The 23,157-nt window shown below is 39.1% G+C and overlaps 12 non-coding genes across 12 annotated transcripts; 9 read left to right on the top strand and 3 right to left on the bottom strand.

Moving 5' to 3' along the window:
- The first annotated feature begins 15,048 nt into the window (after positions 1-15,048).
- On the top strand, positions 15,049-15,120 carry trnae-uuc (transfer RNA glutamic acid (anticodon UUC)). Its single transcript has one exon. It is a non-coding gene; the product is annotated as a tRNA-Glu (tRNA).
- Positions 15,121-15,210: 90 nt separating this feature from the next.
- Positions 15,211-15,297, top strand: trnay-gua (transfer RNA tyrosine (anticodon GUA)). Its single transcript is given in 2 exon segments — positions 15,211-15,247; positions 15,262-15,297. It is a non-coding gene; the product is annotated as a tRNA-Tyr (tRNA).
- A 59-nt stretch (positions 15,298-15,356) lies between these two features.
- Positions 15,357-15,428, bottom strand: trnae-cuc (transfer RNA glutamic acid (anticodon CUC)). The gene has a single exon. It is a non-coding gene; the product is annotated as a tRNA-Glu (tRNA).
- Positions 15,429-15,739: 311 nt separating this feature from the next.
- trnar-acg (transfer RNA arginine (anticodon ACG)) lies at positions 15,740-15,812 on the top strand. Its single transcript has one exon. It is a non-coding gene; the product is annotated as a tRNA-Arg (tRNA).
- Positions 15,813-17,922: 2,110 nt separating this feature from the next.
- Positions 17,923-17,994, top strand: trnae-uuc (transfer RNA glutamic acid (anticodon UUC)). Its single transcript has one exon. It is a non-coding gene; the product is annotated as a tRNA-Glu (tRNA).
- A 91-nt stretch (positions 17,995-18,085) lies between these two features.
- Positions 18,086-18,172, top strand: trnay-gua (transfer RNA tyrosine (anticodon GUA)). Its single transcript is given in 2 exon segments — positions 18,086-18,122; positions 18,137-18,172. It is a non-coding gene; the product is annotated as a tRNA-Tyr (tRNA).
- Positions 18,173-18,231: 59 nt separating this feature from the next.
- trnae-cuc (transfer RNA glutamic acid (anticodon CUC)) lies at positions 18,232-18,303 on the bottom strand. Its single transcript has one exon. It is a non-coding gene; the product is annotated as a tRNA-Glu (tRNA).
- A 311-nt stretch (positions 18,304-18,614) lies between these two features.
- Positions 18,615-18,687, top strand: trnac-aca (transfer RNA cysteine (anticodon ACA)). The gene has a single exon. It is a non-coding gene; the product is annotated as a tRNA-Cys (tRNA).
- Positions 18,688-20,787: 2,100 nt separating this feature from the next.
- On the top strand, positions 20,788-20,859 carry trnae-uuc (transfer RNA glutamic acid (anticodon UUC)). The gene has a single exon. It is a non-coding gene; the product is annotated as a tRNA-Glu (tRNA).
- Positions 20,860-20,949: 90 nt separating this feature from the next.
- Positions 20,950-21,036, top strand: trnay-gua (transfer RNA tyrosine (anticodon GUA)). Its single transcript is given in 2 exon segments — positions 20,950-20,986; positions 21,001-21,036. It is a non-coding gene; the product is annotated as a tRNA-Tyr (tRNA).
- A 59-nt stretch (positions 21,037-21,095) lies between these two features.
- trnae-cuc (transfer RNA glutamic acid (anticodon CUC)) lies at positions 21,096-21,167 on the bottom strand. Its single transcript has one exon. It is a non-coding gene; the product is annotated as a tRNA-Glu (tRNA).
- A 279-nt stretch (positions 21,168-21,446) lies between these two features.
- Positions 21,447-21,519, top strand: trnah-aug (transfer RNA histidin (anticodon AUG)). The gene has a single exon. It is a non-coding gene; the product is annotated as a tRNA-His (tRNA).
- The last annotated feature ends 1,638 nt before the right edge of the window (positions 21,520-23,157 follow it).

Genomic DNA, 23,157 nt, shown 5'->3' with positions numbered 1-23,157 from the left:
ATTTAGTCCCAGGTTACCACTTCATTCATTTACGCTTTATATTTTTCCATTTTTAACATTCCATCATGGATTTCTTTAGTGTCAGCCTTAAATGTTGGGTTGTTCTACATCTAAGTTGCCTTAATGGCAATTAGGTTGCCAAATGCTCGAACCCCGTCAATCGCCGCTTGCGGCTATATTTATTATTATTATTATTAATATTATTATTATTATTTTACTTCTGCCATAATCACTATTGCCCAGGCCAAACCGTAAGGCCTATTGGCTTCAAACTTGGTCAGATTGTAGTACTCCTCACCGCTACTCAGATCCAAAGGCTCGTCCAAATCGGCCCATAGGTGGCGCTACAGCGCTGAAAACAAAAAAAATTTAGTTATTTGGCAGCCATTTCTAAACCGTTTGTCGTAGGCTCAAAAACTTTACATTTTTGGAATCCTTGGGTCAGCCCGAACAAAAGTGGAGTCACTCAGATTTTCTCTAGGACGCACCGTTTTCGCACTACGCCGCGATTTGTCCGAAACCTACTTTTGCGAACTAGTCCTAGGGTTTTCACCCAATCTGAACCAAACCAGTGTAGAAATGTTCTCTGGACACTGAATAGCAAAAGTTATCGAAAGAAAGTTGAAATTTTGATTTCACACGAAACTGTACACAAGTATGTAACATGCTAATGTAAGCTAAAAGCTAATTGTAGCTGTAACTTTTGAACGGATTGACATATCTTCACCAAACTTGGTACACACATGTATAAGGTCAATTTGAGGTGACCGCGCAAAACTCGCAAACTTTGGCCACATGGTGGCGCTATAAGGCTTAAAAAACATAAAAAGACTTTAACCATACAACCATTAGTCCAATCAGCTTGAAATTTGGCATGCAGTGTCTTTGTCCAACGTGTCATGACATACTATAAGGACATTGGCATATCTCAAAAACATGGCCGCCATTAGCCAATTAAGATTGAGCAGCCATTAAACTAGGTTAACGATAGGTGATCTGAACGAAACTCGGTGGGCATGTTCGACTCATGGTCCTAGAGGTCTGTAAGAATTTTGAAAGAAATTGGCCACTAGGGGGCGATTTTGTGTTTTTTGAGGTTGTAATTGATTGGTTATTACACAAAGTTTTGCACATCCACACAAAATGTATATGATATGATAGGCCTGCTCATACCGAACAGTCTGACGCTAAAATCACTGCTGTCACTCAATCTGTTCATTAAATATTAATTAATATATGAAAAACCTACTTTTGCGAACTAGTCCTAGGGTTTTCAACCAATCTGAACCAACCAGTGTAGAAATGTTCTCTAGACACTGCATAGCAAAAGTTATCGAAAGAAAGTTGAAATTTTGATTTCACGCGAAACCGTACACAAAAATGTAACATGCTAATGTAAGCTAAAAGCTAATTGTAGCTCTAACTTTTCAACGGATTGAGATATCTTCACCAAACTTGGTACACACATGTATACAGTCAATTTGAGGTGACCATGTAAAACTCGCGGACTTTGGCCACAAGGTGGCGCTATAAGGCTTAAAAAACATAAAAAAGACTCTAACCATACAACCATTAGTCAATCAGCTTGAATTTGGCATGCTGTGTTACACAAAGTTTTGCACAGCCACACAAAATACATATCATATGATAGGCCTGCTCATACCGAACAGTCTGACGCTAAAACCACTGCTGTAACTCAATCTGTTCATTAAATATTAATTAATATATGAAAAACCTACTTCTGCGAACTAGTCCCTGGTTTTTCGCTCAATCGCCACGAAACCAGTGTTGTATGAATCTCTGAACTGTGCAGATCAAAAGTTATTGAAAGCAGGTTCACTTTCATCTTTAGGCAGCTATAAATGGCTCATTTACAAAAGGGGTGTGTCTTTATTAACCTACATGCCTGTAAATGCATAAAGAAAACTCAAAACTTCATGCAATCAGGTATGCACATCTGGCATGTGATTCTCAACAAGCATGCAAAATTTTGTGAAGATAGGTCAATAGGTGGCGCTATAACAGTAGAAAAGGTCTCAAAAACACTGATTTTCATTACTATATGACCATAATTTGCAGAATATGTGTTCATTTGAGACAGCTTTTTACAAATATACTTGATCTGACATATTGTATGAAAGGCCTGCTCATTCTGATCTCTTTAAATCCACTGCTGCAACTCAAACCATCCATTAATTATTTACCATATTAACTACTTTTAGGAACTAGTCCCTGCTTTTTTGCTCAATTTCAACAAACCAGTGTGTACAAATGTCTGGACTGTCTAAAGCAATAATTATGAAAACAATTGAACTTGTGCATAAATGAGCTTGATATATTTATCTAAAGAGCAGAGTGTGTGTTCATATGCTTCTATAACGTGTCTGAACATGCATTACTCATTTAAACCACTAGATGGCAGCGCAAGACCTCATAATGTTGGTTCAAAGACACTAAAATTCCATTAAAGATCATTCTGAATCACATCTTGACAAGTTATAAACTCTGTTATTGCATTTAAAAGCTGATTTAGTCCCAGGTTACCACTTCATTCATTTAGGCTTCATATTTTGCCATTTATTACATTCCATCATGGATTTCTTTAGTGTCAGCCTTAAATGTTGGGTTGTTCTACATCTAAGTTGCCTTAATGGCAATTAGGTTGCCAAATGCTCGAACCCCGTCAATCGCCGCTTGCGGCTATATTTGTTTTTGCTTTTCCTTTTTGTCTTTCTAAATCAAAGAAGAATTTTGTGCACTTTTCTCCCTCTACTACATATTTTGCTTTGCTTCTTAGTCTAGCTCCTTCATATTTCTTTTCCTCAATTTCTTTCAGTTTTTCCTCCATTTCTTTTATTTTTTGTACGTCTTTTTCATTTTTTTTTCTAGTTCTTTTTCTAAGATTTCTTTTATTGTTTTTTCTTGGTGTCTTTTATTCTTTTGTATTATTCTACAAAATTGTATTGTAGTTTTTTTAATCAGATATTTGACATTTTCCCACCATAGTCTTTTGTCTTCATTATATATTTGGTTTCCTTTTTCCTTTTCTATTATTCCTTTTATTTTTTTAACATAGTCTTCATTTTTTAAAATGTCACTATTTAATGTCCACACCCCTGGGCCTCTTTGTATTTCTTCTGTATTAAAATTAAAAAATAAAAATTTATGATCACTTAAAACAGTTTCATCATACTTTATTTTTTCTATATAAATTTCTATATTTCTTGTGCATAACACATAGTCTATTCTCGATTGAGTTACAAAATTCCCTACTATTTGTCTTCTAGAAAACTCCTTTTTCTTCCCGTTTCTCTCTCTCCAAATGTCTATCATTCCTTTTTCCTCCATTAGTGATTTTAGTTCTTTTCTTCCTGTGTCTGATTTAAAAACCATACCTTCTGTTATGTCCTGTCTGCTAAAAACAGTGTTAAAATCCCCACATACTATTATTTGTTTATAGTCGTTTAAAAACCTTCTTAAAAAGTTAAAAAAGCTTTTCTTTTCACTCTCGTCATTGGGTGCATGCACATTAACTAAAATTATATCTTTCCCTTCATATTTTATTTCTAAAATCATACATTTCCCTTGTTTGTCTTTATATATTACTTTACTCATTTGTAGTGCATTCTTTCTTATTAAAATAGCTACTCCTCTCCCAGCTTTCCCATCTCCATTACTATAATAAAAGTCCCCATCCCACTCTTTTTTATATACGTCCATCACCTCATTTTTCCAATTTGTTTCTTGTAAAATAATTATTTCTTCTCTTTTACACTTTTCTTTTACATTTTCAAATTTTCTGATGTCTAAAAGCCCTCTTGCATTAAAAGACACAATTCCTAAAACCATAAATAAGATAAAAACATTCATAAAAACCATCATCTCAGTCCATCTCTTCCAAGCCCTTTAGCAACTCATACTTATTTGCGCATTCAATTTCTTCATCTTTTAGCAGTTTTTTCCTTGCAGTCTCTAAATTAGGTTTTATCTTTATCGATCTTCTTCTTTTTGATGATTTCACCTGTGTCTCTTTGTTTCCCTCCTTTTGTAACTGTTCCTCTAACTCGTCTTGCTCCTCATTACTTTGGTCTTTTGTCTCCACTGTGTCCAATGCCTTTTGAAAACTGTCTGTCATGTCCATTTGTGTCCAAAATATGTCTTCCTGTTGTCCTTGTTGTAAGTCTTTATTATTCGAATTGCTCATTTCTGCTGCTTCCAAAACATTCCTTAAACTGTCAGTCATATCCATTTGAGTCCATGTTGTCCCTTCCTGTTCAGTGACTCTGTCCTTTCCATTAGCCTCATTCTCTTGTAGTTTTTCACTTTTAGATTCTGTTCTTCTGTCTTGTGTTGTTGTTTTGTCCTCTGACTGTATATTGTCTCCTTCATACATCTGTCTGTCTACCCGCTGCTCTACCTCCTCCTCCTCTTCCCCCATCCAACATTCACATTTATTTAAAACCTTATTACAATCCGGGCACTTCACCGCATCGCAATCCCTTGCGAAATGCCCCCTTTCCTCGCACTTAAAACACTTAAAATCTGGACAGTCTTTCACCACATGATCTGGGCTCATGCACAGCCTGCAAGTTTTCACCTGATGGCTGTGCATCACCCTAAAGTATTGTGGTCCTTCTGCTGTCTCTATTCTTGTGCTGTACGGGAGGGACGCCACTTCTTTGGGGAATCTGGTTTTAACAAACCTCGTCCCATCTTCAATATCTGTGCCCGGATAGAACCTTCTTTTAATTTTTGAAATGGGACAAACTCCCCAATGATCCAATTTCTCTAAAATATCTACGTCAGCAACATAGACAGGCAGATGCATGAAGGAGACAACATAATCTCGATTTTGTAGCCTCTTTACTGTACAGTTTATCCCTTTAATAGTCAATCCGTCTGTTAACACATCAGCATCTTCCTCTCTTTCAAGTGTTACTTCATACTCCTTGTTTTGTTTTGGTCTTACAGCCAAAATCTTTCCATCCCCAATCCTCTCCGTCACTGCTTTAATTAAATCCATTGCTCTCACCTCAGTTGTTTGTCCTATGTCCACTGTTACAGTTGCTTCTTTTAGATAAATCCTTTTCCTTGCTTCCTTCTCCGATCTGTTTGTTTCTCGTTGTCGTCTGTCCAGTCCATTGTCATTTGCCTTCTCAAATCCGTCCGCCATTGCCAGGTCTGTCACCGTAGATCCGTCCATTGCAAAAAAAATAGGAATAAAAAAACACTCCTCCCGAACAGCTCACGCTGCTGGGAGGATAAACTAAACAAACTCAAAAAAAACTTTAACAAAAATGTATTTTAGTCAAAAATAAAACTAAACAGAAGAAAATGTGGTGAGCCTCTCTCACCAACTGCAGCCAAACACTTCCTGGAATGTACCACTATCACACATGCACAGGGGGGTATGGCCGTAAGCGAGAGCAGCAGTCAAGAGTTGGCTATTTAAAAATAGGCGCAGAACCAGGAGCCGAGCGCCGCTCAGCTTGCCTTGAAACAGCACCGACAGAAACAATGCCCTTGGCCCCTCAATAGTTACCTCTTTTTTTAAAAAAATTGTATTTATTAATTTTTTTGCCAAATGAAGGAATTCAAAAAGCTTACAGCACCTGGTATTCCCAGGCGGTCTCCCATCCAAGTACTAAAGAGGCCCAACCCTGCTTTGCTTCCGAGTTCAGATGAGATTTTTTTTTTTTTTTTTTCTTTATTTTATATCAAAAATTAAAAACAATTACATTCAGGTAATAATACATGTACATTATATAAAGCCATTTGAACATATATATTCCCACATAAAAAGTCTTTTTCAAATACATCAATCTTGTCATTCGTGTTACAATAATAGAAAAGAGCATTAAGCAGTACAGACACTTTTCTTTTAAACAATTTACACACAGATATTTTGCCATTCTTTTGTTAACAGCATTCCTTCTATTCCATATCACAATTCTTGCAACTGTTAAAATGAAATTATGAACCTTGTATTTTTACCTTCTGTTTTACAACCAAATAAAAATAATGTTTCCCATTCCTCATCAACAACCTGTTTTTCAATCCCAATTTCATTTATCATTTCTTTAATTTTTCCAATAAAACATTCTAACTCTTTGCATTTGAAAAACAAATGTAGTATACCTTCATCTTCTTCATTACAAACTTTACATCTTGCATCATTTGCCAAACCTATTTTACACAATCTCATTTCACTTAATAAACAGTTTTGCCTTAAAATGTAATCAAAATTCTCTAAAACTGGACTTTTCCACCAAGCTCTCAGATTTTGCCATATTCCCTTTGTTTCTATATTGGGATATAATCTTTTCCAGTACTCTTCTGCTTTGGGTATAACAAACACGTCTTTACATAAACATGAATAGAACATCTTCAGTATACCATCTTTGAAAGCATATTGATTTTCTTTAAAGTTAGTCACCCTTCCTTCATCGCTGTGCATATCCAAATTATTTTCTATCATTTCTTTCCATTCTTTTGGTATATTGTTTTTCAAGTTATTCAATTGATTTTCAATAACTCCTTTAGTTTCGTTTTCATAGTTTTCTATTATTGCATCTTTTATCACTTGCACCTGTACATAACCAGGTATCACTTCATATAAGATATCTTTAATTTGCTTTATTCCTGCATAATACCATTTCTTATAAAAAATAGTGTAATTCCCTTTTTTAATGTAATCATTTAAAAACAGCGGTTGCTTTAAAATCTCTTCTTTACTAAAAGTACAATCAATATGCTTTCTAAAATCTCCCCATGCCTTGATAACTTCTTTATAGAATTCTGGAATCCCATTCATCATATTCTCTTTGGGCTTCATCCATAATATATATTCTTGCATTTCCCCACATTTATTTAAAAAATATGTCATCGCATCTTTCCATACGTGTTTTTCTTCTTTCCAGTATTTATTTACAGTTTTTATTCGTATGCTTTTCATTCTGATAAGTGGATCGATTAAACCTAACCCCCTTTCTTCTACTTTACCAATTATGGTATTATAAGCTATCTTGGAAGGTTTCCCGTCCCATATAAAATCTAAAACAATAGCTTTTATCTTCTTATAAACACTCATTGGCAAACTCACTGTACCTAAAACATACCACATTTTTGATAAAAATAAGGAATTTAAAACTAAAACTTTCCCCATTAAAAACAAACCTCTTAATTTCCAGAAATGTAATCTTTTTTCCATTCCTTTTAAAACTTCCTCCCACACTAAATCCCTTGTTTCATTTTCATTTTCACCAACCCTTATACCCAAAATCTTCATATTGGTTTTCTCCTCTTTAAATTGGATTTTTTCTGATAAAACCTTTGTTTTTCCTATTCTCATGTATTTCGTTTTTTCCTTATTAATTTTTGCTCCTGTTCCTTTACAATATCTGTTTAAAATTTCCTCTGCTTTTTCAATACTTTTAATATCTTTTACTATTAAAGTGGTATCATCAGCATATTGAAATATTTTTTGTTCTAACTCTGTTCCTTTTATACATAATCCTCGTATTTGCTTTTCATTATCAATTGCTAATCCCAATGTTTCAGATACAAGTGTGTATAGTAGTGCTGACATTGGACACCCTTGTCTTATCGATCTTGTTACTTTAAAATCTTTAGTTAAAAAACCATTTACTTTTATACAGCTTGTTATATCTGTATATAAACATTTTATCCATTGTAAATATCTTTTTCCAAAACCAAGTCTCTCCATTACATTCATCATATATTTGTGTTCCACTCTATCAAAAGCTTTTTCCAAATCTACACTAATTATATATCCTGTTTCTTTTTCCTCTCTCATATACCAGATTATGTCTCTTATATTGTTTATGACGTCCGTTATGTCTCTTTTTAGAACCGCATATGCTTGATTTGTTTGGATTATGTTTGGTACAACTACTTTCAATCTGTTAGCTAAGACTTTCGCTAAAATTTTATAGTCTGTGTTCAACATACTTAAGGGTCTATAATTTTTTAAGTCTTCCTTGTCTCCATTTCTTTTATAAATCATTTTAACCATTCCTTTTTTCATACTATTAGTTAACTCCCCTTTTTCATAAATATCACTGTATATTATATTTAAAATAGGACTTAAAACATTTTTAAAAACTTTATAAAACTCAACTGGTAGTCCATCTATTCCTGGACTTTTCCCATTTCTCAACTGATCAATAGCTGTTTCTATTTCTAAATCTGTTATCTCACTCTCGCACATTTCCTCGTCCTCTTTATTTAATTTTACTGTTATTTTATCTAATAAGAAATTTTCATCATTTAAAACTACTCCATTTTCTGTAAATAATTCCTTATAAAATCGTCTAGTTTCCTTTAAAATTCCCTCTTTGTCTTCAACAGTTTTCCCATCTTGTGTTTTTATACATTTGATTATAGCTGCTCTCTGTCTTGTTTTTTCTAATTCATAAAAGTATTTTGTACTTCTTTCTCCTTCTACAATGTCTTTAGCTCTGCTTCTAACAATTACTCCCTTACACTTTTCTTCTTCGATTTTCTTCAGCTTTTCCTGTAATTCTATTATTTTGTCAACATTTATCCCATTTACTTTACTCATTTCTTCATCCCATTCTTTTCTAATTTGATTTTCCTTGAATTTTTTTGCCTTTTGTCTTTTTTGTGATATATTTATTGAGTATTCTTTTATTCTATTTTTCAGATTATCCCACCATAAACTTGTTTCTGTTTCAAACATTTCATCATTCACACTATTGATTATTATATTTTCTATTTCCATTTTATACATTTCTATTTTGAACAACTCAGTGTTGAGTATCCACACTCCTGCTCCTTTTTCAATCTCATTAAAATTCATCGTTATCCATATAAAATCGTGATCACTCTCACTATAGGTTTTGTAGAAAACTTTGTTGACATATTGTACTTCTTTTTTCTTACATAAAAACAAGTCAATTCTACTTTGCTTTAAAATCCTATTTACAATTTGTCTTCTTGAATATTCTCTTTTCATACCATTTTGCTCTCTCCATACATCTACCAAATCACATTTCCTCATTAAATTCTGTAGTTCATTCCTTCCTCTGTCTGTTCTAAAATCCATTGAGTCATCTATATCTATTCTTTGCATGGCAATATTAAAATCTCCTAAAATAAATATGTTTTCATTCTTATCTATTAACTAGTTATATATACTATTAATTATAATTCTTCCATTTGTGTCTTTATAGTCTAATTCTACTTTTTCAAAAATCCCTCTTTTTATCAAAATTGCTACCCCTCTTTTCTTTTCTATATCTCCATTACTAAATATTTCCCCATTCCACAATTTTCTCATTTCATTTTTAATCTCATCTTCCCACTTTGTCTCTTGTAAACATAATATATCACACTTTTTTGTCAAACACGTTAATCTTTCAAACTTTTCACATTTTGACAATCCTCTTACATTCAGTGATACCACACATATATTACTCATTAGGATAATTATTGGATAAACCAATAACCCCCATTCATTCTGAGTCACTGTCACTTAAACAAATGTTTCTTGCATCTCCTTTTTCAATTTTTTTTCCTTCCATTCTTTCTTTAATCTCTTCTCTTCTCATTTTCTGCCGTTGTAGAACAAGTTCAATGTTTAAGCCACTTTTAGATCTTAATTTTAAAGGGTGGTATGGCCATAAGCGAGAGCAGACGTCAAGAGTTGGCTATTTGAAAAGAGGCGCAGCACCAGGAGCCGAGCGCAGCTCAGCTTGCATTGACACAGCACTGACAGAAACAAGGCCCTTGTCCCCTCAATTGTTTACCTGTGTTTTTTTTGTCCCACCCCTCCCAAATAAGATGAATGTGAGAAAAGACACCAGCAGCAGACCTGTGACACGGGGAAGTGTATTAGATGCCAAATGAAGGAACTCAAAGAGCTTACAGCACCTGGTATTCCCAGGAGGTCTCCCATCTAAGTACTAACCAGACCGACAGAAACAAAGCCCTTGACCCCTCAATAGTTTACCTGTTTTGTTTTTTTTTCGGTTTCTGCTCCGGGGCACCGACAGCTCTTGCTAGGTTAAACCATCCAAGTCAGGGTACTCACTTCCCCCGAATGGAATCAGGGGAAGTGGGTACAATGACTTAGCTGGTTCCAGAGATCAGAGAGGAATTCAGAGTTTTGTTTTGTTTTTTTCGTATTTTGGAAGTGTATCAGCTGCCAAATGATGGAATTCAAAAAGCTTTAAGCACCTGGTAATCCCAGGGGGTCTCTCATTCAAGAACTAACCAGGAATCAAACCCAGTCCACAGCAATGAGAGCACCGAATCCTAACCACTAGACCACCAGGGACGGGAGAGCAGATACTTGCCCTCAAGCCTTGCTGTGGGTCTCCACACAAGTATGCTGCAGCTGCTCTGACAAAATAAATCCAATGCTTGTAACCTCCTCCTGGAGAGGAGAAAGTCTCAGACCCTGGATCACAGTTCTTCTATGGAGGGACTGTCACATGCTCCTATCGACACCACAACGTGCCATAATAACAAAGCACAGCATGCGTTGAATGAACTCTGTATTGACAGAGCTGTGTCCTTATTACAATCAACAAGCTAATGATGACAAGATAAGAAGATAGGGCCAGTGGTGCAGTGGATAATGCATCTGACTATGGATCAGAAGACTCTAGATTTGACTCCTGGCTTGCTTGTTTTGGTCTTTTTGCTTTGCCGACAGCCAGTGCACTGCGGGCGCCTTTTGCCCCCCACTGGAGCTGTTCAGTTCCACTCTGAAGTGAGTCAAGTTTAAGTGTCCGCCAGCACAGAGCCCGTGGGGTGCTCTCCTGGTTTCAAAGGATGCCCAAACTGCAGTTTTTTAATAACGTCTACTACAGCTACACCAACCGTAAACCCAGCCTACTTGTTGCAAAAGTCCATACAACTTAGAAGTCACCCAGCAAACTTGCAGCGTAATCTCTTCCACTTTTAATTCTCTGAGCTGCAGCAATACCTAAGTGCTCTGATAAAACATGCATAAAGAAACTATGGCTTTTAACCTCCTCTTGGAGAGAAGAGAGTCTCCGACCCTGGATCTCAGGTCTTCTATGGAGGGACTGTCAGGAATCCTGGAAGAGCATCTCATCCACACAACGTCTTGCCATAAAACAAAGCAGAATGTGTGGTGACGGTACTCCAGATTGACAGAGCCTTGTCCTTGTTTCAAACGCTAACAAGGTGCTGAACAGAGTGCCAGTGGCACAAAGGATAATGCTTATGACTATGGATCAGAGGATTCTAGCTTACGGAAACCATGAGACTGTGTATGAGAGAGTGCGTAAATGTATGATTGGTACTTGTGCAAGAGGGGCAGTGAAGTGGGCTTTTTGCCCTTTCATTCCTGTACAGTTCATATATATCTTCATCGCTAGAGCTCAAATGTTGACAAGAAAAGCAGACAGGGCCAGTGGTGCAATGGATAATGTGACTGACTATGGATCAGAAGGTTGTATGGTTTGACTTCTGGCTGGCTCGCTATAGTCTTTTTGTAGTCAGCCAGTGCACTGCGGTCGCCTTTCCCCTCACTGGAGCGGTTCAGTTCCACTCTGGAGTTAATCAAACTTCTGCGGCCGCCAGCAAAGAGCCCGTGGTGTGCTCCCCAGGTTTCAAAGGCTGCCCCAACTGCTGATTTTTATTAACGTCTTCTACAGCTACACCAATCGTGAACACAGCCTTCTTGTTGCAAAAGTCCCTACAACTTAGAAGTCACCCAGCCAACTTGCAGCGTAATCTCTTCCACTTGTAAGTCTCTGAGCTGCAGCAATACCTAAGTGCTCTGATAAAACATGCATAAAAGAAACTATGGCTTTTAACCTCCTCTTGGAGAGAAGAGAGTCTCCGACCCTGGATCTTAGGTCTTCTTGGAGGGACTGTCAGGAATCCAGTAAGAGCATCTCATCCACACAACGTCTTGCCATAAAACAAAGCAGAATGTGTCATGACGGAACTCCAGGTTGACAGAGCCTTGTCCTTGTTTCAAACAATGTGCTAACAAGGCGCTGAACAGAGTGCCAGTGGCACAAAGGATAACACTTATGACTATGGATCAGAGGATTCTAGCTTACGGAAACCATGAGACTGTGTATGAGAGAGTGCGCAAATGTATGAGTGGTACTTGTGCAAGAGGGGCAGTGAAGTGCGCATGGTCAGAAAGAACTGAAGTTTGTGCCAAGTTTGATTCCTGGTTTTCACCCAGTTGGCCTGGGTTTGACTCCTGGTCTGGGAAGCCTTGAGCATTTTTGCCACTGCCCTTTTTGCCTAGTAGTCGGACTGCAGCAACATTAAGGGGGTGGGCTTGTGTGGGAATCTCATAAGCCTTTGATAGCTCAGTTGGTAGAGCAGAGTACTGTAGGTGTGTTGTTGGCAATCCTTAGGTTACTGGTTTGACTCTGGCTTGAAGAAGGTCTTTTGCCATTTCATGCCTGTGCAGTTCACATATAAATTCATAGCTAGAGCTTAAAGTTCACCATAGAGGTGAAAAGGAAGTTCCCTGACCGGGAATCGAACCCAGGCCGCGGCGGTAAAAGTGCCGAATCCTAACCACTAGACCATCAGAAAAGGTCCTGCAGAAACTTGCCCTCAAGCCTAGCTATGGGCCTCCACGCAAGTATGCTGCAGCTGCTCTGACAAAAATAAATCTAATGCTTGTAACCTCCTCCTGGAGAGGAGAAAGTCTCAGACCCTGCATCACAGTTCTTTTAGGGAGGGACTGTCACATGCACTGCAAGAGCATCCTATCGACACCACAACTTGCCATAATAGCGAAGCACAGCATGCATTGAATGAACTCCGTGTTGACTGAGCTGTGTCCTTATTACAAGCAACACGCTAAAGATGAAAAGACTAGAAGGCAGGGCCAGTGGCGCCATGGTTAACCCGTCTGACTACGGATCAGAAGATTCTAGGTTCGACTCCTGGCTGTCTTGCTTTGGTCTTTTTGCTTTGATGTCAGCCAGTGCACTGTAGTCGCCTTTCGCCCCCCACTGGAGCTGTTCAGGTCCACTGTGGAGTGAGTCGAGTTTAAGGGGCCGCAATCACAGAGCCCGTGGGGTGCTCCCCTGGTTTCAAAGGCTGCCCCAACTGCTAGATTTTTATTAACGTCTACTACATCTACACCAATCGTAAACCCAGCCTACTTGTTGCAAAAGTCCCTACCACTTAGAAGTCACCCAGCCAACTTGCAGCGTAATCTCTTCCACTTGTTAAGTCTCTGAGCTGTAGCAATACCTAAGTGCTCTGATAAAACATGCATAAAAGAAACTATGGCTTTTAACCTCCTCTTGGAGAGAAGAGAGTCTCCGACCCTGGATCTCAGGTCTTCTATGGAGGGACTGTCAGGAATCCTGTAAGAGCATCCCATCCACACAACGTCTTGCTATAAAACAAAGCAGAATGTGTGGTGACGGAACTCCAGGTTGACAGAGCCTTGTCCTTGTTTCAAACAATGTGCTAACAAGGTGCTGAACGGAGTGCCAGTGGCACAAAGGATAACGCTTATGACTATGGATCAGAGGATTCTAGCTTAGCAATCGTAAACCCAGCCTACTTGCTGCAAAAGTCCCTACCAGGCCCAACCCTGTCTTTCTTTCGAGTTCAGATGAGATCAGGCATTGCCAGAGTGGTATGGCCGTAAGCGAGAGCAGCCGTCAAGAGTTAGCTATTTAAAAATAGGCGCAGCACCAGGAGCCGAGCGCAGCTCAGCTTGCATTGACACAGCACCGAAAGAAACAAGGCCCTTGTCCCCTCAATTGTTTACCTGTTTTTTGTTTTTTTTTCTGTTTCTGCTCCGGGGCACCAACAGCTCTTGCTAAGTTAAACCAGCCAAGTCACTGTACCCACTTTCCCCCGAATGGAATCAGGGGAAGTGGGTACACTGACTTGGCTGGTTCCAGAGTTCAGAGAGGAATTCAGAGGGTTTTTTTTTTATATTTTGGGAAGTGTAATAGCTGCCAAATGAAGGAATTTAAAAAGCTTACAGCACCTGGCATTCCCAGGCGGTCTCCCATCCAAGTACCAACCAGGCCCAACCCTGCTTTGCTTCCGAGTTCAGATGAGATATTTTAATTTTTTTTTTAATTAAAATCAAATATTTACATTTTTACAAAGAAATGATCACATCACACAAAATCACATGATAGTTACAACACTCATTATTAGACTTCATATTTTTCCCATAACCAACTTAAGATGTTGTCCTTGTATTCAACTATTACGTTCCCTTTTACCATTATTTCTATAAATACATCCTCCTTTTCTTGTACTATAAAATAGTTGAATATCAATTTTACAGCCATCTCCATTCTGTTTTTAAACATACGCCATATATCCACTCTCTTCCCATCATGTTTAGCCATATTTCTCCTTATCCAAATCACATACTTAGCAATTGTTATACATAGATTAAAAGCATACATACCACATTCATTTTGACCAAATAAATATTTTTTTTTCCCAGTTCTTTTGTTCATCCACATATTTGTCCCCTATTAACGATTTAGCAATTTTCTTAAATTTTTCCATAATTCCTCCAACTTTTCACAATAGAAGAACAAATGTAATAAACTTTCCCCTTCCTTCCTAAACACCTTACATATTATATCTTGTTCAATTGCCATTTTACACAATCTCATTTCTGTTAATATGCAATTATGTCTCAATAAATAATTACAATTTTGTAAAATTGGTTCCATATATTTCATTCTGACATTTCCCCATATTTCTTTTTCATTTAAATCCTCATATCTTTCCTTCCAGTAGTTGAATGCTATAGGTCTTATAAAAGCCTTTGATCTAAAAACAACATAAAAACTCTTAACTGTACATAAGCTCATATTGATCTTTTCTCCATTTTTTTTTTCTTAAAATAGACCTCTGGTAATTCTTCCTTATCCCGCAACTCTTTTTTTTTTTTCAATTATTTCAATCCAATCTTTTGGTATTGCTTTTTTCAAATCATGATATTGTCTTTGTAATTTTGTTTTAGAAAGAACTGAAGTTTTTGCCAAGACTGCCCTCATAAGTGGCAGCTCCCATATGGTCTAGCGGTCAGGATTCCTGGTTTTCACCCAGGCGGCCCGGGTTCGACTCCCGGTATGGGAAGCCTTGAGTATTTTTTGCCACTGCCCTTTTTTTCCAGCAGTCGGACTGCAGCAACTTTAAGGGGGTGGGCTTGTGTTGGACTCTCGTAAGCCTTCGATAGCTCAGTTGGTAGAGCGGAGGACTGTAGGTGTGTTGTCGGCAATCCTTAGGTCGCTGGTTCGACTCCGGCTCGAAGGAGGTCTTTTGCCCTTTCATGCCTGTGCAGTTCGCATATATTTTCATAGCTCAAAAGTAAGTTCCCTGACCGGGAATCGAACCCGGGCCGCGGCGGTGAGAGCGCCGAATCCTAACCACTAGACCACCAGGGAAGGTCTTGCAGAAGCTTGCCCTCAAGTCTAGCTGTGGGCCTCCACGCAAGTATGCTGCAGCTGCTCTGACAAAAATAAATCTAATGCTTGTAACCTCCTCCTGGAGAGGAGAAAGTCTCAGACCCTGGATCACAGTTCTTCTAGGGAGGGACTGTCACATGCACTGTAAGAGCATCCTATCGACACCACAACTTGCCATAATAACGAAGGACAGCATGTGTTGAACGAACTCCGTGTTGAATGAACTCTGTGTTGACTGAGCTGTGTCCTTATCACAAGCAACAAGATAAAGATGAAAAGATAAGCAGACAGGGCCAGTGGCGCAATGGATAACGCGTCTGACTACGGATCAGAAGATTCTAGGTTCGACTCCTGGCTGGCTCGCTCTGGTCTTTTTGCTTTGATGTCAGCCAGTGCACTGCAGTCGCCTTTCGCCCCCACTGGAACTGTTCAGGTCCACTCTGGAGTGTGTTGAGTTTAAGAGGCCGCAATCACAGAGCCCGTGGGATGCTCCCCTGGTTTCAAAGGCTGCCCCAACCGCTAGATTTTATTAACGTCTACTACAGCTACACCAATCGTAAACCCAGCCTACTTGTTGCAAAAGTCCCTACCACTTAGAAGTCACCCAGCCAACTTGCAGCGTAATCTCTTCCACTTGTAAGTCTCTGAGCTGTAGCAATACCTAAGTGCTCTGATAAAACATGCATAAAAGAAACTATGGCTTTTAACCTCCTCTTGGAGAGAAGAGAGTCTCCGACCCTGGATCTCAGGGGTTCTATGGAGGGACTGTCAGGAATCCTGTAAGAGCATCCCATCCACACAACGTCTTGCTATAAAACAAAGCAGAATGTGTGGTGATGGAACTCCAGGTTGACAGAGCCTTGTCCTTGTTTCAAACAATGTGCTAACAAGGTGCTAACAAGGTGCTGAACGGAGTGCCAGTGGCACAAAGGATAACGCTTATGACTATGGATCAAAGGATTCTAGCTTAGCAATCGTAAACCCAGCCTACTTGCTGCAAAAGTCCCTACCAGGCCCAACCCTGTCTTTCTTTCGAGTTCAGATGAGATCAGGCATTGCCAGAGTGGTATGGCCGTAAGCGAGAGCAGCCGTCAAGAGTTAGCTATTTAAAAATAGGCGCAGCACCAGCAGCCGAGCGCAGCTCAGCTTGCATTGACACAGCACCGAAAGAAACAAGGCCCTTGTCCCCTCAATTGTTTACCTGTTTTTTTTTTTTTTTTTTTCTGTTTCTGCTCCGGGGCACCGACAGCTCTTGCTAAGTTAAACCAGCCAAGTCACTGTACCTACTTTACCCCGAATGGAATCAGGGGAAGTGGGTTCACTGACTTGGCTGGTTCCAGAGTTCAGAGAGGAATTCAGAGGGGGTTTTTTTTATATTTTGGGAAGTGTATTAGCTGCCAAATGAAGGAATTTAAAATGCTTACAGCACCTGGTATTCCCAGGCGGTCTCCCATCCAAGTACCAACCAGGCCCAACCCTGCTTTGCTTCCGAGTTCAGATGAGATATTTTAATTTTTTTTAAATTAAAATCAAATATTTACATTTTTACAAAGAAATGATCACATCACACAAAAATCACATGATAGTTACAACACTCATTATTAGACTTCATATTTTTCCCATAACCAACTTAAGATGTTGTCCTTGTATTCAACTATTACGTTCCCTTTTACCATTATTTCTATAAATACATCCTCCTTTTCTTGTACTATAAAATAGTTGAATATCAATTTTACAGCCATCTCCATTCTGTTTTTAAACATACGCCATATATCCACTCTCTTCCCATCATGTTTAGCCATATTTCTCCTTATCCAAATCACATACTTAGCAATTGTTATACATAGATTAAAAGCATACATACCACATTCATTTTGACCAAATAAATATTTTTTTTCCCAGTTCTTTTGTTCATCCACATATTTGTCCCCTATTAACGATTTAGCAATTTTCTTAAATTTTTCCATAATTCCTCCAACTTTTCACAATAGAAGAACAAATGTAATAAACCTTCCCCTTCCTTCCTAAACACCTTACATATTATATCTTGTTCAATTGCCATTTTACACAATCTCATTTCTGTTAATATGCAATTATGTCTCAATAAATAATTACAATTTTGTAAAATTGGTTCCATATATTTCATTCTGACATTTCCCCATATTTCTTTTTCATTTAAATCCTCATATCTTTCCTTCCAGTAGTTGAATGCTATAGGTCTTATAAAAGCCTTTGATCTAAAAACAACATAAAAACTCTTAACTGTACATAAGCTCATATTGATCTTTTCTCCATTTTTTTTTTCTTAAAATAGACCTCTGGTAATTCTTCCTTATCCCGCAACTCTTTTTTTTTTCAATTATTTCAATCCAATCTTTTGGTATTGCTTTTTTTCAAATCATGATATTGTCTTTGTAATTTTGTTTTAGAAAGAACTGAAGTTTTTGCCAAGACTGCCCTCATAAGTGGCAGCTCCCATATGGTCTAGCGGTCAGGATTCCTGGTTTTCACCCAGGCGGCCCGGGTTCGACTCCCGGTATGGGAAGCCTTGAGTATTTTTTGCCACTGCCCTTTTTTTCCAGCAGTCGGACTGCAGCAACTTTTAAGGGGGTGGGCTTGTGTTGGACTCTCGTAAGCCTTCGATAGCTCAGTTGGTAGAGCGGAGGACTGTAGGTGTGTTGTCGGCAATCCTTAGGTCGCTGGTTCGACTCCGGCTCGAAGGAGGTCTTTTGCCCTTTCATGCCTGTGCAGTTCGCATATATTTTCATAGCTCAAAAGTAAGTTCTCTGACCGGGAATCGAACCCGGGCCGCGGCGGTGAGAGCGGCGAATCCTAACCACTAGACCACCAGGGAAGGTCTTGCAGAAGCTTGCCCTCAAGTCTAGCTGTGGGCCTCCACGCAAGTATGCTGCAGCTGCTCTGACAAAAATAAATCTAATGCTTGTAACCTCCTCCTGGAGAGGAGAAAGTCTCAGACCCTGGATCACAGTTCTTCTAGGGAGGGACTGTCACATGCACTGTAAGAGCATCCTATCGACACCACAACTTGCCATAATAACGAAGGACAGCATGTGTTGAACGAACTCCGTGTTGAATGAACTCTGTGTTGACTGAGCTGTGTCCTTATCACAAGCAACAAGATAAAGATGAAAAGATAAGCAGACAGGGCCAGTGGCGCAATGGATAACGCGTCTGACTACAGATCAGAAGATTCTAGGTTCGACTCCTGGCTGGCTCGCTCTGGTCTTTTTGCTTTGATGTCAGCCAGTGCACTGCAGTCGCCTTTCGCCCCCACTGGAACTGTTCAGGTCCACTCTGGAGTGTGTTGAGTTTAAGAGGCCGCAATCACAGAGCCCGTGGGATGCTCCCCTGGTTTCAAAGGCTGCCCCAACCGCTAGATTTTTATTAACGTCTACTACAGCTACACCAATCGTAAACCCAGCCTACTTGTTGCAAAAGTCCCTACCACTTAGAAGTCACCCAGCCAACTTGCAGCGTAATCTCTTCCACTTGTAAGTCTCTGAGCTGTAGCAATACCTAAGTGCCCTGATAAAACATGCATAAAAGAAACTATGGCTTTTAACCTCCTCTTGGAGAGAAGAGAGTCTCCGACCCTGGATCTCAGGGGTTCTATGGAGGGACTGTCAGGAATCCTGTAAGAGCATCCCATCCACACAACGTCTTGCTATAAAACAAAGCAGAATGTGTGGTGATGGAACTCCAGGTTGACAGAGCCTTGTCCTTGTTTCAAACAATGTGCTAACAAGGTGCTGAACGGAGTGCCAGTGGCACAAAGGATAACGCTTATGACTATGGATCAAAGGATTCTAGCTTAGCAATCGTAAACCCAGCCTACTTGCTGCAAAAGTCCCTACCAGGCCCAACCCTGTCTTTCTTTCGAGTTCAGATGAGATCAGGCATTGCCAGAGTGGTATGGCCGTAAGCAAGAGCAGCCGTCAAGAGTTAGCTATTTAAAAATAGGCGCAGCACCAGGAGCCGAGCGCAGCTCAGCTTGCATTGACACAGCACCGAAAGAAACAAGGCCCTTGTCCCCTCAATTGTTTACCTGTTTTTTTTTTTTTTTTTTCTGTTTCTGCTCCGGGGCACCGACAGCTCTTGCTAAGTTAAACCAGCCAAGTCACTGTACCTACTTTACCCCGAATGGAATCAGGGGAAGTGGGTTCACTGACTTGGCTGGTTCCAGAGTTCAGAGAGGAATTCAGAGGGTTTTTTTTAATATTTTGGGAAGTGTATTAGCTGCCAAATGAAGGAATTTAAAAAGCTTACAGCACCTGGTATTCCCAGGCGGTCTCCCATCCAAGTACCAACCAGGCCCAACCCTGCTTTGCTTCCGAGTTCAGATGAGATATTTTAATTTTTTTTTAATTAAAATCAAATATTTACATTTTTACAAAGAAATGATCACATCACACAAAAATCACATGATAGTTACAACACTCATTATTAGACTTCATATTTTTCCCATAACCAACTTAAGATGTTGTCCTTGTATTCAACTATTACATTCCCTTTTACCATTATTTCTATAAATACATCCTCCTTTTCTTGTACTATAAAATAGTTGAATATCAATTTTACAGCCATCTCCATTCTGTTTTTAAACATACGCCATATATCCACTCTCTTCCCATCATGTTTAGCCATATTTCTCCTTATCCAAATCACATACTTAGCAATTGTTATACATAGATTAAAAGCATACATACCACATTCATTTTGACCAAATAAATATTTTTTTTTCCCAGTTCTTTTGTTCATCCACATATTTGTCCCCTATTAACGATTTAGCAATTTTCTTAAATTTTTCCATAATTCCTCCAACTTTTCACAATAGATGAACAAATGTAATAAACCTTCCCCTTCCTTCCTAAACACCTTACATATTATATCTTGTTCAATTGCCATTTTACACAATCTCATTTCTGTTAATATGCAATTATGTCTCAATAAATAATTACAATTTTGTAAAATTGGTTCCATATATTTCATTCTGACATTTCCCCATATTTCTTTTTCATTTAAATCCTCATATCTTTCCTTCCAGTAGTTGAATGCTATAGGTCTTATAAAAGCCTTTGATCTAAAAACAACATAAAAACTCTTAACTGTACATAAGCTCATATTGATCTTTTCTCCATTTTTTTTTTCTTAAAATAGACCTCTGGTAATTCTTCCTTATCCCGCAACTCTTTTTTTTTTTTCAATTATTTCAATCCAATCTTTTGGTATTGCTTTTTTCAAATCATGATATTGTCTTTGTAATTTTGTTTTAGAAAGAACTGAAGTTTTTGCCAAGACTGCCCTCATAAGTGGCAGCTCCCATATGGTCTAGCGGTCAGGATTCCTGGTTTTCACCCAGGCGGCCCGGGTTCGACTCCCGGTATGGGAAGCCTTGAGTATTTTTTGCCACTGCCCTTTTTTTCCAGCAGTCAGACTGCAGCAACTTTAAGGGGGTGGGCTTGTGTTGGACTCTCGTAAGCCTTCGATAGCTCAGTTGGTAGAGCGGAGGACTGTAGGTGTGTTGTTGGCAATCCTTAGGTCGCTGGTTCGACTCCGGCTCGAAGGAGGTCTTTTGCCCTTTCATGCCTGTGCAGTTCGCATATATTTTCATAGCTCAAAAGTAAGTTCTCTGACCGGGAATCGAACCCGGGCCACGGCGGTGAGAGCGGCGAATCCTAACCACTAGACCACCAGGGAAGGTCTTGCAGAAGCTTGCCCTCAAGTCTAGCTGTGGGCCTCCACGCAAGTATGCTGCAGCTGCTCTGACAAAAATAAATCTAATGCTTGTAACCTCCTCCTGGAGAGGAGAAAGTCTCAGACCCTGGATCACAGTTCTTCTAGGGAGGGACTGTCACATGCACTGTAAGAGCATCCTATCGACACCACAACTTGCCATAATAACGAAGGACAGCATGTGTTGAACGAACTCCGTGTTGAATGAACTCTGTGTTGACTGAGCTGTGTCCTTATCAGACAGGGCCAGTGGCGCAATGGATAACGCGTCTGACTATGGATCAGAAGATTCTAGGTTCGACTCCTGGCTGGCTCGCTCTGGTCTTTTTGCTTTGATGTCAGCCAGTGCACTGCAGTCGCCTTTCGCCCCCACTGGAACTGTTCAGGTCCACTCTGGAGTGTGTTGAGTTTAAGAGGCCGCAATCACAGAGCCCGTGGGGTGCTCCCCTGGTTTCAAAGGCTGCCCCAACCGCTAGATTTTTATTAACGTCTACTACAGCTACACCAATCGTAAACCCAGCCTACTTGTTGCAAAAGTCCCTACCACTTAGAAGTCACCCAGCCAACTTGCAGCGTAATCTCTTCCACTTGTAAGTCTCTGAGCTGTAGCAATACCTAAGTGCTCTGATAAAACATGCATAAAAGAAACTATGGCTTTTAACCTCCTCTTGGAGAGAAGAGAGTCTCCGACCCTGGATCTCAGGGGTTCTATGGAGGGACTGTCAGGAATCCTGTAAGAGCATCCCATCCACACAACGTCTTGCTATAAAACAAAGCAGAATGTGTGGTGATGGAACTCCAGGTTGACAGAGCCTTGTCCTTGTTTCAAACAATGTGCTAACAAGGTGCTGAACGGAGTGCCAGTGGCACAAAGGATAACGCTTATGACTATGGATCAAAGGATTCTAGCTTAGCAATCGTAAACCCAGCCTACTTGCTGCAAAAGTCCCTACCAGGCCCAACCCTGTCTTTCTTTCGAGTTCAGATGAGATCAGGCATTGCCAGAGTGGTATGGCCGTAAGCGAGAGCAGCCGTCAAGAGTTAGCTATTTAAAAATAGGCGAAAACTGTTTTCTAAAAAAAAAAGAAAAAAAAAAAAAAAGGTTAAGAATATTATTTTATTACAAAGTTTTGCAGGCTCTAGAGTGCCCTGATTTCTTAATGGTGTAACTAAAAATTCTATTCGAGGGGTAAAATTAAATGAATTTTCGATAAGTATCGTTAATAAAATATTTATAATATGAACTTGCTTTGTTATATCTTTACCTGCTTTGCGCACTTATGCGTGCTCTCTCACCAGCAGCAGTTGATTGACACACATTGCTTAAAGGCGCTACACACACAGCCCCACACCTTGGTATGGAGCGGCAAGTGCTGAAACACGCAACCAGTTTTATTTGTTGTCGATTTGCGTGTTGTTCCTTTTTTAAAGTGTCTTTTATTTTTTAAATCTCTCAAATTAGGCTCTTTTAGGTTATTAGGAGATATTAGTTCAATTATGCACCGTAGGCCATTGACCAACACCCCCTGCATACAGTTTAGGCTACACACTGCAGGTCTACAGTTCTGATGTGTTATGAATTGTTTTAGTTTTTATTGTAAAATATACATTATAATCCAGTACAAAGTAAAATAATATTTATTAATGGCCATTGGCAGCGTATAGCCGTTAAGCTTAAATAGTCGAAGTGTGTTTTTATTAATATTAAAACAAATTACAAAATAGCCAACTTTTGATTTTATTTCGTTTCCGTGTATTTTTATCAAACAAAAAATGCTATTGTATTTTGGTTTTCATTTTATTAGAAATGTAATATTTAGGCAACACTACTTCTACATAACTGTAACACTGGGAGCGACAGAGACAACTGTGGTTTAGGATCCACGTGCAGGTTTATTCAAACTCAGGGAGGCAATGGTCAACACAGGTGCAAACAGATGTATGAAGGCAGTCC

This window comes from Danio aesculapii, chromosome 4 (assembly GCF_903798145.1).
Source record: "Danio aesculapii chromosome 4, fDanAes4.1, whole genome shotgun sequence".
NCBI classification, from domain to species: domain Eukaryota; kingdom Metazoa; phylum Chordata; class Actinopteri; order Cypriniformes; family Danionidae; genus Danio; species Danio aesculapii.
The sequence above is the reverse complement of the archived record's forward strand: the minus strand, read 5'-3'. Positions and strand labels throughout refer to the sequence as shown.